We start from the raw sequence: 13,027 nt of genomic DNA, 5'->3' as shown, positions 1-13,027 counted from the left end.
TGTGTGTGTGTGTGTGTGTGTGTGTGTGTGTGTGTGTGTGTGTGTGTGTGTGTGTTTGAAGGTGAAATAGTGTGGGATTTAGAAAGAGGAAAAAGTGGGTTGAAGAAGGAAATAGGCGAGTGACAAGAAAGGTGGAGGGGTGATAGGAAAGAATAGGGAGTTGTTGAGAATGATGATAATGGAGAATGACAGAAGTATTGACACAGGACACAATAACGGTGCTAATATATCATAGTTTGAAGCAAAGAAAATTGAAACTCGTATTGCTGTCTTAATTTTTTTTCTAATTTCCTGTTAAATAGAAGTGAACGCGTTTATTTATATCATTCTTCTCTCTACTCTATTCAGGAGAAGTAGTAGTGGGCTTTTTTTTTCATTATTATTATTTTTTTTTTTAATTAAGTCCTTGAACTGTCTCCTCTGCTGTAAAAAAAAAAAATACACCATCAAGATAAAAAGATAATGCCGACTAAAAAGTTTTTCTTGATCTGTTACCATGAAACATTTTTAATCAGTAACGGAAATTACGAAAAACAAATACTGATGATTCTGATGTATTTCAATATTCTCCACAACATCCGTGAACTACTAATACACCAAATATTCAATACGATCAACAGATGTCTTTTGAAAATCATTATTTACGTAGTACTTTATGGCATTTATTTTGCTACTTTCATCAACGGAAAGGGTGGGCCTACCATCAGGCCCCACCGGGAAGAAGCCTTGGACCGACCATCAGGAATTCAGGATCCACCGGGAAGAAGCCTACCGGCGCAATAGGCTACGACGTAAAAAAAAAAAAAAAAAAAAAAAAAAAAATCAATCAAACTTAAACTGAGACTTCGGTACGAGTTTCACCTCGGGTCCGTTCTCGTCTTGATCAAAGTCCGGAGGAGGTGCAAGACATCAAAGGGATAGCGATCGTGGTGGAAGTGGGTGATGGAGCGAAATTGAAAGTCCAAGGAGGCTAGTTAGAGAAGCCAGCAGCTGAGTCTAAAAGGTGTAGGGTACTGCGAGCGTGGGAAGCGGGAACGGAGGCATGAAGGGAGACTTTAGATTTAGGAGCAAGAACGGCAAGCTACGTTATAATATGTACGTCAAGAATGTGGAGGAGGGTACTGTTGGTGTGTGGAAAGGGCGGGGTGAATTGAGACTACAGAAGGAGCAAAGTGCCGGTATGTGAAGTGTATGTAGATGTAGGGCGCTGTTCAGACACTCCCTTGAAGCTAGCAATGTACCTTTGGATTGGGGTTTAAAAATTCTCGGTATAGACACAACTGTTGAGGAAGAAGACTTGTGTACGTGTGCTTTAATAATGTGTGTGTGTGTGTGTGTGTGTGTGTGTGTGTGTGTGTGTGTGTGTGTTTAGCTCGACGGTAGGAAAGGCAAATAAGCTAAAAAAAAATAAGGTTGATCATAACACCCGGAACTCTCTTAAGTGCAGCGAAATTCTGGGGTGTTAGATTCCCTTTTCAATTTTAGAAGTTAATCGAATCTTTGACATGCTATGATTGAGGGAACCCGTACACATGAGGCAGGACTTTCTACTACGGATATAAGATTTTTCTAATAATACTGTGTTTCGATAAATAATTAATGTATTGCTGTCTTCGTAAAAACGCGATATTTTTTTTATGAATTCAAGGATGTTATTTATGAGGGAACATTTTTTTTCTACTAACTTTTTTTTATAGAAATTCTACTACTCTGGATATATACCTTTTTATGCCTTATTACTTTGATAACTCAATGTATTACTGCCTTTATTGGATCATGAAATATACAAGCTCATTAATATTTGTATGAAAGGGTTCGTGAGTATGGGACGAATTTTATGACTATGGATGTATATAACGCTAGATTAATGTAGTAATGTCTTTATAGAATCATGAAATATACAAGTTAGTTTATTTGTTATGTATGAAAGAGCTCGTATGTATGAGGCAGGAATTCTACTATAATAAGTAAATACTTTTAATTACTTTAGTGAAACGATAATTTTATGCATTTCTTTATATAAACATGATGTATACAAGCTCATTATTATGTTAAGAAATACAAGGGAGTTTGTATTCATGGGGCAGAGATCCTATGTGTAAACAATACCTCCCTTTTATGACATATGAAAATGCGTTACTTTGCTTCATTTTCCCTTTGAACATCAGCGCGCGGCTTTACTGGGGGAGGAGCTTCCCCTTCTTCCCTTCGACATCTAAAACCACCGAGCGAAGAGAAAGACCATTACCGTATTTTTCCTGTTTATATGGTATGATTTGTTCCCTCATAGCATTAAATATCCCGTTCTCTCTCTCTCTCTCTCTCTCTCTCTCTCTCTCTCTCTCTCTCTCTCTCTGTGTGTGTGTGTGTGTGTGTGTGTATGCTGGACAGTCTTATAAACGCTTGGGATCAATTGCCATACGAGGCTATTGTACAGTTTGTTTTTTAGTGTGTCCGAAGTACAAATTGTTTCCTATGTTTCAGTAGAGTGACCGCGATTTTGTTGTTTTCGCGTTAGACATTTAACAAAATATCTAAACAAAATGCATCACAGACATTCACAGTAGAGTGCGCAAAGGAATAATGTTCAGCAATCAGTCTCGGTAGAAGTAATAATAATAATAATAATAATAATAATAATAATAATAAGGTTGAGGCAAAGGCTACAACCACCACATTCGAATTTTCAAGCTGCTGGAAGAAGAAGAAGAACAAGAAGAAAAAGAAGGAGGAGGAGGAGGAGAAAAAAGCTATATAGCCCCCGAAAACATGACCTACACATTTACCTACAGTCTACCCCAATCAATCATGGAATTATCACCATAAAAAAGCGATAATTATACGAGGAAGAACGTTTATATCTCAAGTTCTTTCCTAGGATAACCATGTACGGCATCAACTAAATATGAGAGAATAAAAAATAAAAAAAAACATACAGCGGACCCTGCCACTGCTTATGAACGTGCATCAACAGAAGCAGTGCCTCAGTCCACCAACATAATGGGAAAGAGTAATGCGCTAATACCATACAAGAGTTGGGAGACTGCATGATTTACAGGGTTCGCAGGGCCTTAATTTCGCTCGGTCTGGTGGTGTAGCCTAGTCATCAGCCGTGTGATTAGGGGACAAAACCAACGTTACCAGATTGTCGGACTCAGAACATTGCATTTATTCATTACAGACTCAGAACCCTCGTGCCCATACAAATCTGTTAAAGTTGCTAAAACCGTCGATTATTATTATTATTTTTGCGATAGTAATGTGCCAGAAATCAAAAAATACAATGTGCTAAAGTAAAATGATTTGGTAACGGTGTCCACATCAACCCACTCAGATTATTCTCCTCTCGTGCCTATGTGGTTAGGATTCACGACAACCAGCGCAGATAAATAACATCGCACGTGCAGATTACGGATGATTTATGCACTGATTGCCTGGCTAACGGCGGTCATTATGTGAAGGGTAAAAAATCTGGGTGTATTTAGCTTGCTCGCAACACACCACCTATGTTGATGTGGTCAAAGTAGGCTATCTTTTTCTCTTTTTTGCATATGATTAAGAAACGAGCGGTGGAGGAATTCAGTAGTTTTCAGAGGAACGAAGAAAGAAATGAGGTTAAAAAGAAGAAATACAAGGTAGAGAGAGAAATAAGAGCTATGAATGTAAGAAATAAGAAGTAGGAAATACAATAGTCTTCAGAGGAACGAAAAAATAAATGGGAAAGAAGAAATATGAGATAAAGAAAGAAATAAGAAATAAAAGGGCAAGAAATAAGAAGTAGAGAAATCAAATAGTCTTTAGATGAACGAATGCTGAGTTAACTATCTTTACCAGCTGCGGAGAAAAATACATAATCTTGTCCTACACTCGCTCCACTACGACACCATGAAATTACACTAGTTACCCTTTTCAATATGTATCGTAATGTGGGTACACCATTGATGGAGTCCCATTGATGAGCAGACATGGATAAAAAAGTGAGTTAACTAAGAAGTATTAAAAGAAAACAAATAAAGGAGAGTGGGGAGGAAACAAACACATATCCACATTCACAAATAGCACAAGACCGCATGCCATCCATACACATAAGTAGCACAACATATCCACATACCATTCATCCTTATACTTTTATCACGCACTTATCCACATACCAATTTTATCCTTATATCCACATTTATCATTCACATCCATACTTCCTCACACATATCCACATGCCCTCCATACACATTTATAAGTAACACAACATACCCACATACCGTTTATCCTCACGTTGAAGTAGCACAGCAGAAGCACAGTGCAGACATCCGTATTTGCAAGGATGACAAGAGGGCAACCACAGCACAACACCTCTCTCATCCACACAATGACAAAATAAACCAAAACAAGCTCCAGCTCAGTGTTGCAAGTAGGAAAAATCAAAATGTATCCACGTGATCTTCAAAATGTACCATTTGGAACCAAAATGTATCAAATTTATCATCTATCTATTAAATCAAATTACTTATTGCGTTACGTCACTGTATGAATTATTTTCTTTAATTGCGGCTGAAAGCGACGTATGGAATCATCATAGCCGTCTGGCAGTTGTGTCTGAGAGAGAGAGAGAGAGAGAGAGAAAAAAAAATTCTCTCTCTCTCTCTCTCTCTCTCTCTCTCTCTCACACACACACACACTATGACTCTCATATAGGTTGATGGACACTGCTATTATCTTCGTTACTATCTATTTACCCGCTAATGGGTGTGTGATTGTGACATTAGTGAATATAGACTTAAAACAAAGAGATACCAGTGAGGTTTCTTCCCTGTAACTCTTAAGTTTAAATTAGGAACATTTGTAGGAACACCTGCTCTTTGACTATGTATGACACAGTATGATGCAGTACATCTATGTAGACATATCATAATATCACTGCTATGAAATATACAACATCACAGCCTGCAAGTTAATCACTGGAATATCAATAAGATATCATGCGCTGTATGTAAATATAGCTATCACTAGAAGTAATACAGTCATGATTCTATTCAAAATATACATGGAATCTTTATATATAGAGAGTAAAAAAATATGAGAAACAATATATTCAACTTAAATCTTTCTTAAATCTTAAACTTTTGGCTGGCCAAGCTTGTAAAAAAAAAAATGCTGTCCTAGGACAGCCAAAAAGTATCAAATTTGTTCCCAAAACTGTAAAAAGTATCAAATTTTGTCTGACAATTCTATTTTGTACCAATTTTGCTGAGCGGCGTAAGAATGTACGAGCATTGTCAAAATGTATCATTTTGGTACAATTGTACCATTACTTGCAACACTGCTCCAGCTGCAGACGACACTTGCCACCACCTTGCTAGATTATCGTACTCAGAGCATCGTATTTACCGTTTTCTGATCAATAAGGCCATAACAGTTGCCAGGAAACACCAATAATTGACCATTTTAACGATAACTATATGTGAAGCCAGTGATTGGGGTGGAGATGACAGTTTTGGGTTGGAAATATGCAAACATAAGACGCTGAGTACGACAATCTGGCACCGTCGCACCAGCGCCATCTGCAGCAGCTAAAACTAACCCACTTAAAATAGCTAAATAACTAAACATAAATCAGATACCTCTATGCCGTGCATGATCTAGCTTTCTTTAAATATTCCATAAGAGAAAAGTGTGATAATACCTCCCGACCATTTACGTAAACAGTCTGAAAGCATGTTTTTTTTTTTTCTCATGTAGTTATAAATCAAATAGCCTAACATCCCCACAAAAGAATAAAATAAACGAATAAATGAATATTAATCCTCGGAAACATCTACTCTTTCAAGCTGCATTTAATGGTTTTAGAAGCAACTGTGTATAAATTTAAGACCTCGTTTGACTGGGATTCAGCGTGACGTCACAGTCCTTGGAAAACAAAGCACAGTAATGTATAGTACAAAGTTGATCCCAAATAACGTTTTTAGTAAAAAATATAGAATAAAACAACCAAATAATATAAATCCGGGAAAATATCTACTTTTACAAGCTATGGTTAATAATTCTAGGAGCGAGTGCATAAATTTAAGACCTCGTGTGACGTCACAGGCCTGGGAAAATTTATCTAGTTATAAAACATGATCCCAAATAATGATAGTATTAAGAAATAAGGTAGAAGAACTAAATAATATCAATCCTGGAAAATATCTACTCATACAAGCTACAGAGAATAGTTCTAGGAGCTAATGTGTATAAATTTAAGACCTAGTTTGACTGTGTGGGGGGAATGTGACGTCACTAACCAGGGAAAATGAAGCCTGAAGGTCAGTTTCAAATGAACGAGTGGGGGTGAAGTACGTGTCGTTCGGAAGTCGGAAGTGCTAGTTGTCCTTTTTTTATGTGAATCACGTTTTCAGTTTTTATAATATTAAGGTAAGGATGCTTGGGGGGTTTAATATATGTGCTTAGAGGGAGTGATTGTGGTGATATAACGGTGGTGATGATGGTGGTAGAGGTGGTGGTTAAGGGGAAGGTGGTCGTGGTGGTAATGATAATGGTGGTGATGATAGTGTGTGGTGGTGGTGGTGATGGTGGTGTGTGATGGTGATGGTGGTGGTAGTTTGCAGTGGTGGTGATGATGATGATAGTGTATGGTGGTGATGGTGATGGTGGTGGTAGTTTGCAGTGGTGGTGGTGGTGTTGATAGTGTATGGTGGTGGTGTTGGTGGTGGTGGTGATGATGATGATAGTGTATGGTGGTGATGGTGATGGTGGTGTGTGATGGTGATGGTGGTGGTAGTTTGCAGTGGTGGTGATGATGATGGTATGGTGGTGGTGTTGGTGGTGGTGGTGATGATGGTAGTGTATGTATGGTGGTGGTGGTGGTGGTTGGTAATTGTTGTGGTGTAGTGAACTAAACTAAATCCTTCAATAGCCTAGCACACAAAAATGCCGTGAAAATTAGGACAGAATTTACGTAATAGCCTAGTATAGCATTAATTTAATTGCTTAATCACTTATTTTCCTTTTCCACTTTTGACACTATTTGCATGATATAGTTTGTTTTATAATTCAGCTGCTATTTATTCCTTCCTTCATTATTTTTTTTATACAAAGTTAATAATGCGACATGCTTAAATCTGACCCCGCCTTCATTCATTATTTTAGGTTCGTAAGGGAAAAGTTAAGAGGGAAAGAAAGGAAGAGAAAGAAAAGAGAAGAAAAGAAAACCAAGTGAAAAAAATGAAAACAATGAATAAAAATAAACAAAAGAACGAAAAAAAAAAATTAACGAACTCATTTTAGCTTTTCATCCTTGTAACAATAATGACACGTCAGCGTTGGGTTTTATGCACGCCCGACTGAGAATAATTAATCATGTACGGTAATGGGAAATTATTGGTTTGAGGTATTAATTAGATCCCATTTCCGAGTGTATTTATAGTTGACAAGTACCCTAACCGCTTGACAGTACTTCCTGGACTTTTAATAACGATTGAGTCTCCTCTCTCTCTCTCTCTCTCTCTCTCTCTCTCTCTCTCGTTACAAAGAGGAAAAAAGTACATACGTAGCAAAAAGTTTCTATATTAGCAATGGAGTGTTAGTGCGTTTATAATTTAATACATTTTGGCTCACGGCACTTGGAATATTACTGATGCCCCGCAGAGAGGATTTTACTTTTTTTTTTATATTTTTTTTTTAGCCCAGTAAAGTAAAATGACTCCGGAAATCCCTTCATCACAGGCTGAATATTCATGAAAAACGATTTTATTTTGGCATTAGATGTGGCTTTGTGACCGCGACTCGTAAGGTCACTCTCTTGAAGACTGCTAGATTTGTCAATATTCGATAGTTAATATATTTTTGGTAGTATACTTAATATATTAGTGATATAATTATAGAAAAAAATTAGTTCTGCCAACACGATCATCATTAGTGAGCTGCACATGGTAGGTGAGCGGAGTGATGTAGCAGTTATTATGTTGTAGATAGGCTCGGCTTCACACCTGTAGCAACTCCGGGGTTCTGTTTGGGCAGCTGTGACCTGAATTATCCGCAGCTGTGTGTCGAGTTGGCTCTGAAATTGCCGAAGTTTACTCACTTGCTAAGGATGTTCTATTGAAGCGTGCGTATAACAAGTTTTTTTTTTCAACCATTTTTACTTTAGTCAAAATGGAATCTGCTGACGGGTGAAGGTAGGGGTAAAGTGAACAAAAAATACATAAAAATAATTCCAAGTAGTTATAAGGTTTCCGAAATGTTTTTTATGTGCGTTGGAGCTTTCTATATAAATCCGATTCACGCATATGATCGTTGTTTAACATCGGTGTTTTAATGAACAAAGTTTAATATAGTTGTGAGAATCTTTACTATTTTTAGTACAAAAAAATCAAATTGCCAGTTGTGTTTTTGTAATACATTTAATGGAACCTACCAATCATGTTCAAAACGTGATATATCAGCATTTTAACATGATTAGTATAAAAAAATAATTACTGTCCCATATCCTTTGCTAATGACAATACACGAGATAGCAGTGTAAGGAGATAGGTGGGTGTCAGCTCCCATAAACCTGTCAAATTCCTGTCCGTATGAACTGAGGCCTCGGGATCAAGAGTAGCTATTTCCGATGATTGTGAGGTGAGACGGAAAGGTGTTCAGCGGCCACATGGACGGCTCTGGGTGTAGTGGTGACACGCGGGTCAGTGCACTCTGGCTTAAATGTGTTTGGCTACAATTTAATGCATTTGTGACTGTTTATTTAATATTTTACTTGGACACCTGTGTGTTTGTGTGTGTGTGTGTCGCTCCGTGTAGCTCCCATTCCTCAAACACACACACACACACACACACACACACACACACACACACACAGACACACACACATGTGCAAACACACTTTTTCCTTTCCGTTCACTCTCTTCTAAACGTTCACAGCTTGTCGACGTACCTGCTCTGAAAATGGCTCTTAGGATAATATTAAAAGAAAAAAAAGAAATGAAAATGAACATAAAGCGAACAAACAAAGGAGCCAGTTTATGAATAGAGTCTATGAAGGAAATATCATGCTACTCTAATTATCTACAATATTTTTTCTTAACAGCGATTCGAGGCATAATGCTAAAGAGACTGACTGCTTGATACATAGGTGAAAGAGTTCGTTTCCTCTTCCGATCGACTTCATTTTGCCGGTGAAATAGTTCTCTTCTCTAATCCGAACTGGGCCGGATGACTGGCGTGTTGTGGCTCGGGTGTGGTCAGAAGCCATTTCCAGGGCAGGGGAGAAGACCTGAGCACGCAAACAAACAATCACACAAACAAACAAACGCTAACGGGGCCTGAGGTGTTAAGGGCGGGAGAGTGGGAGTGTGGCAGTGTAGGGGATGAACCCCCCCCCCACACACACACACACGTCTTCATGGTTATGTTTCCGAGATTTCCTCCTCGCACATACACGGGAGAGAGAGAGAGAGAGAGAGAGAGAGAGAGAGAGAGAGAGAGAGAGAGAGAGAGAGAGAGAGAGAGAGACCTAGCTCACAGAATATCGTGTTGAGAGGATACTATGGCTTCCTCACACACACACACACACACACACGATATTCCTGGTAGTTGTGGTGGTGGTGGTGTGCGGGCAAGTAAGCTGAGATGGGTCGTGGAAGTCGTTAAGTGTGAAGACTCGGGGCTCTGAGACTTGACTTACACGCGAGAACAATGTGGCTTGGCTTGCTGCAGCTCCTATATCTTGCCTTGTTATTTTGGGACCCAAGACTCGACCTGGGGATTCGTAGGGCGTAACTATGAGACCTTCCTGTTAGTTCTCATAAAGGGTAAAATTGAGGGGTATATTCTATAGCTGCGCGTGATCTCGGTGCTCATCTCCGTCACATTGGCCCTTGAACCCGTGGAGTGTTATAGAAATAGTTCGGGGCTTATTTTATATTTTTACAAAAGTGAATAGAATAATTGCTGTGCTTTCCTTGTGCCTTTCAGTCGAGGTGCACTTATTAAGATAATGGAGGCAATAATTAAGTAATGTTATGAATATCCGTAAAGTCTCCGGTACTGCACGACATGTTTTGAAAGTCTGTACTACTCTCATTCTTTCAAAGTGTTATTATTGATACGTTCTGTTCTTTCCTCTTTTCTCATGGTGTGAGTTGAAATACTTCTTTAGTGTGTAGGAATTGTATTTTTTTTTTTTTGTGCGAGAAGTAGATTTTACCTGGTACCTAAGCGTATCATTCCATCGACATTATTATATTTTGTTTTTAATAATATATGTGGAGATATTCATTTAACAGACCTTTGATTACTATTTGATGGCCTCTTGTAGATTATTGGTAGAGGATTATGATTTTGCATTCTAGAACTAGTAATTTTTCACTAACCATATATATTTATCATCGCCTTAAGTTAAATATTGCATCAGAACAATTGTTGTATGGAAGATGTGAATGTTACGTTTTCTTGGCGGCTCTGACCAACATGATTATTTATGCTTGACATGTTTTCCCTGAACAAAAATGAATACCTTACCATTGTTTTTTCAGGTTGTGTGATTTTTATTCCTGCGGCGCATGGATGGAAATGTCAAGAATCTCCACCTCCTCCACCACCACCACGATGGTCACCACCATTAACACCACCACCCCTACCCCCACGACCATAACTCAGTCATCACCACTAACAAGGTAAGAAATAAAGTCCTTATATACCAATCTTAGGTTTTGAAATACTCCATAAGACTTAAAAGAAAGAGGGAGGCAGGAATAAGCGTGAGACATTATAATAGGTACTTTTTTGTCTGAGGAAAGTTTGGCTTTACTTTTTTGGAGGGATTCTATTTCCTGGATTATTTCTCTTCCTCGTTAAAAATCATATTTCATTATATTTTACTGGTTTCTACCACAATGGGGTCTGATTGTGCCAAATGTAGTACTGTTGAAGTGTGCAAAAGTTATCTGCGTGTGGTTGAAGATAGTTTTGTGAAGATGGGCAAAGTTTAGTCCTAAGTTCTCGTCAGGATGTTTTTTCTTGTGCTGATAGATATGATTACGAGCACCGCTGCTATAATAATACATTCGGATACAAGAATGGGCTTGAGGTGTAACCGGAAAAGGGAGAATGGCAAATGTTCCTTTTATACCTTCTACTGTTAAGGAAATGAGGAAATTGGAGTCTTTGAGAGGGTAGTAAAGAGGAACAGAAGGAGAGAGAAGGATGAAGGGGATGAATACAAAAGAATACATCGGGAGAACAAATACCCAAAAGCCTCTTGGTCCATAGCGAGGGTATTTGTTGGCCTATGCTACTGCTGATAGATTACGTGTGATAGGACAAAAAAGAACGAGACTCCTCCCCACCCACCTCTTCTTCTGGCAACTTGCTGAGAGGAAATCGAGGGCAAGAGGAAGAGGAGGAGGAGGAGGAGGAGGAGTGGAAAGTGAAACAACGCAACAACTAAGCTCATACATTCCCCGCAAGAAGAAGAAGAAGAAGAAGAAGAGAAAGAAAAAGAGGAAGAAGAAGAGAAGGAGGCCAGAAGTAAAGTGGGCGGAAAAGGAGTAACGGTGACATCCATTTCGACGAGGAAGTGACGACGGAGACGCTCACTCGCTCTCAAGGTAGTGAGGAAGAGGAAGAGGAAGACGAAAAGGAAGGAGCCAAGAGAGTGAAGCCTCAAGTAAAGCTTCTGGAAGGAGAATGGCGGAGCACGGCTGGCTGGCTGACTGGGTGGCTGGCTGCTTGGCTGCTTGGCTGACTGGTGACCCCTTTGTGTTACATATATCCAGGAAAAGGGAAAGGCGAGATGTCTGAATCGTAAAGTCAGGGTCGGAGGAAACCCTGGAGGAAGGAAGCAAGAAAGGGAGGTAAAGGAGCCGGTGACTGATAGGAGCGGAGGGAGGGAAAGAGGGAGGGAGAAATGGGGAAAACGATAGAGGGAGAGGAGTAAGGAGAGGGAGGGTAAGTAATGAAAGGAGGTGAGGAAGAACGGTGGACTTGATAAAGGGAGGAAGGGAGCGAGAGGGGAAATGGAGGGGCGAAAGTTACTGGAGAAGGGAAAGGGGAGGGAGGGAGGGAGGGAGGAAAGGGTGGTGGAGGGAAAGTGACGTATGGAGGGAGAGAACAGAGGAAGGGAGGAGGAAATGGAAGAAAGTGCCAGCTGGGAAGGAAAAGCAATGGAGAGAGAGAGAGAGAGAGAGAGAGAGAGAGAGAGAGAGAGAGAGAGAGAGAGAGATCAAGGGAGGGTAATAGGTACTAAGCATAACGCATCATTTTCCTGTATACGCACTCGGACATAACACTATACATAAACATCCGTGCATACCTTCACATACATATGCATAATTCTGTATACTCACCTTCGTCCATCGTTGAAATATTCCCTTACGTCATTTGCATGTAAAAGCATTATTGATATGCCAAATGTGGACGGACACACACACACACACACACACACACACACACACACACACACACACACACGTACATACATACAATACACATACAAACACACTTACATTTATTTACATAGTACATTAGCATAGTCTGCCTTTTACTGCTTCCTCTCCTACGGCAAAACACCCACCCATACACACACACACACACACACACACACACACACACACACACACGGGGATGACAGATCGTGAAAGTTCCCCCTCCCAAGCCTTCTGCCTCGTCGCCACACTTACCACTAAACCACCACTACCACACTACCTTACCCCCTCCCCCCCTCCAACCAGCTAACTTGTCCCTTACGCACCACTGCCTAGTTAACTCTCTCTCTCTCTCTCTCTCTCTCTCTCTCTCTCTCTCTCTCTCTCTCTCTCTTCTTCCCCTCCTGCACCTCTCTTTACTTCCCCTTTCCCTCCCTTTTCCTATTTCTCCCTCCCCCATCATCCTGTTTCCTTCCCCTCTTCTCTCCCCTTCCCCTTCCATCTCTCTCTCTCTCTCTCTCTCTCTCTCTCTCTCTCTCTCTCTCTCTCTCTCTCTCTCTCTCTCAGAGAGAGAGAGAGAGAGAGAGAGAGAGAGAGAGAGAGAGAGAGAGAGA

At 39.8% G+C, this 13,027-nt stretch overlaps 1 long non-coding RNA gene across 1 annotated transcript in view; it reads right to left on the bottom strand.

The window, feature by feature from the left end:
* Window positions 1–4,372, bottom strand: part of LOC126993497 (uncharacterized) — a 68,046-nt gene extending 63,674 nt beyond the window's left edge. The window contains exon 1 of the long non-coding RNA XR_007747858.1: window positions 4,257–4,372. This is a non-coding gene — a long non-coding RNA (uncharacterized LOC126993497). The remainder of the gene's footprint in view (window positions 1–4,256) is intronic.
* Between the last annotated feature and the right edge of the window lie 8,655 nt (window positions 4,373–13,027).

The sequence above is a fragment of the Eriocheir sinensis genome, unplaced genomic scaffold, assembly GCF_024679095.1.
Source record: "Eriocheir sinensis breed Jianghai 21 unplaced genomic scaffold, ASM2467909v1 Scaffold621, whole genome shotgun sequence".
NCBI classification, from domain to species: Eukaryota; Metazoa; Arthropoda; class Malacostraca; order Decapoda; family Varunidae; genus Eriocheir; species Eriocheir sinensis.
The sequence above is the reverse complement of the archived record's forward strand: the minus strand, read 5'-3'. Positions and strand labels throughout refer to the sequence as shown.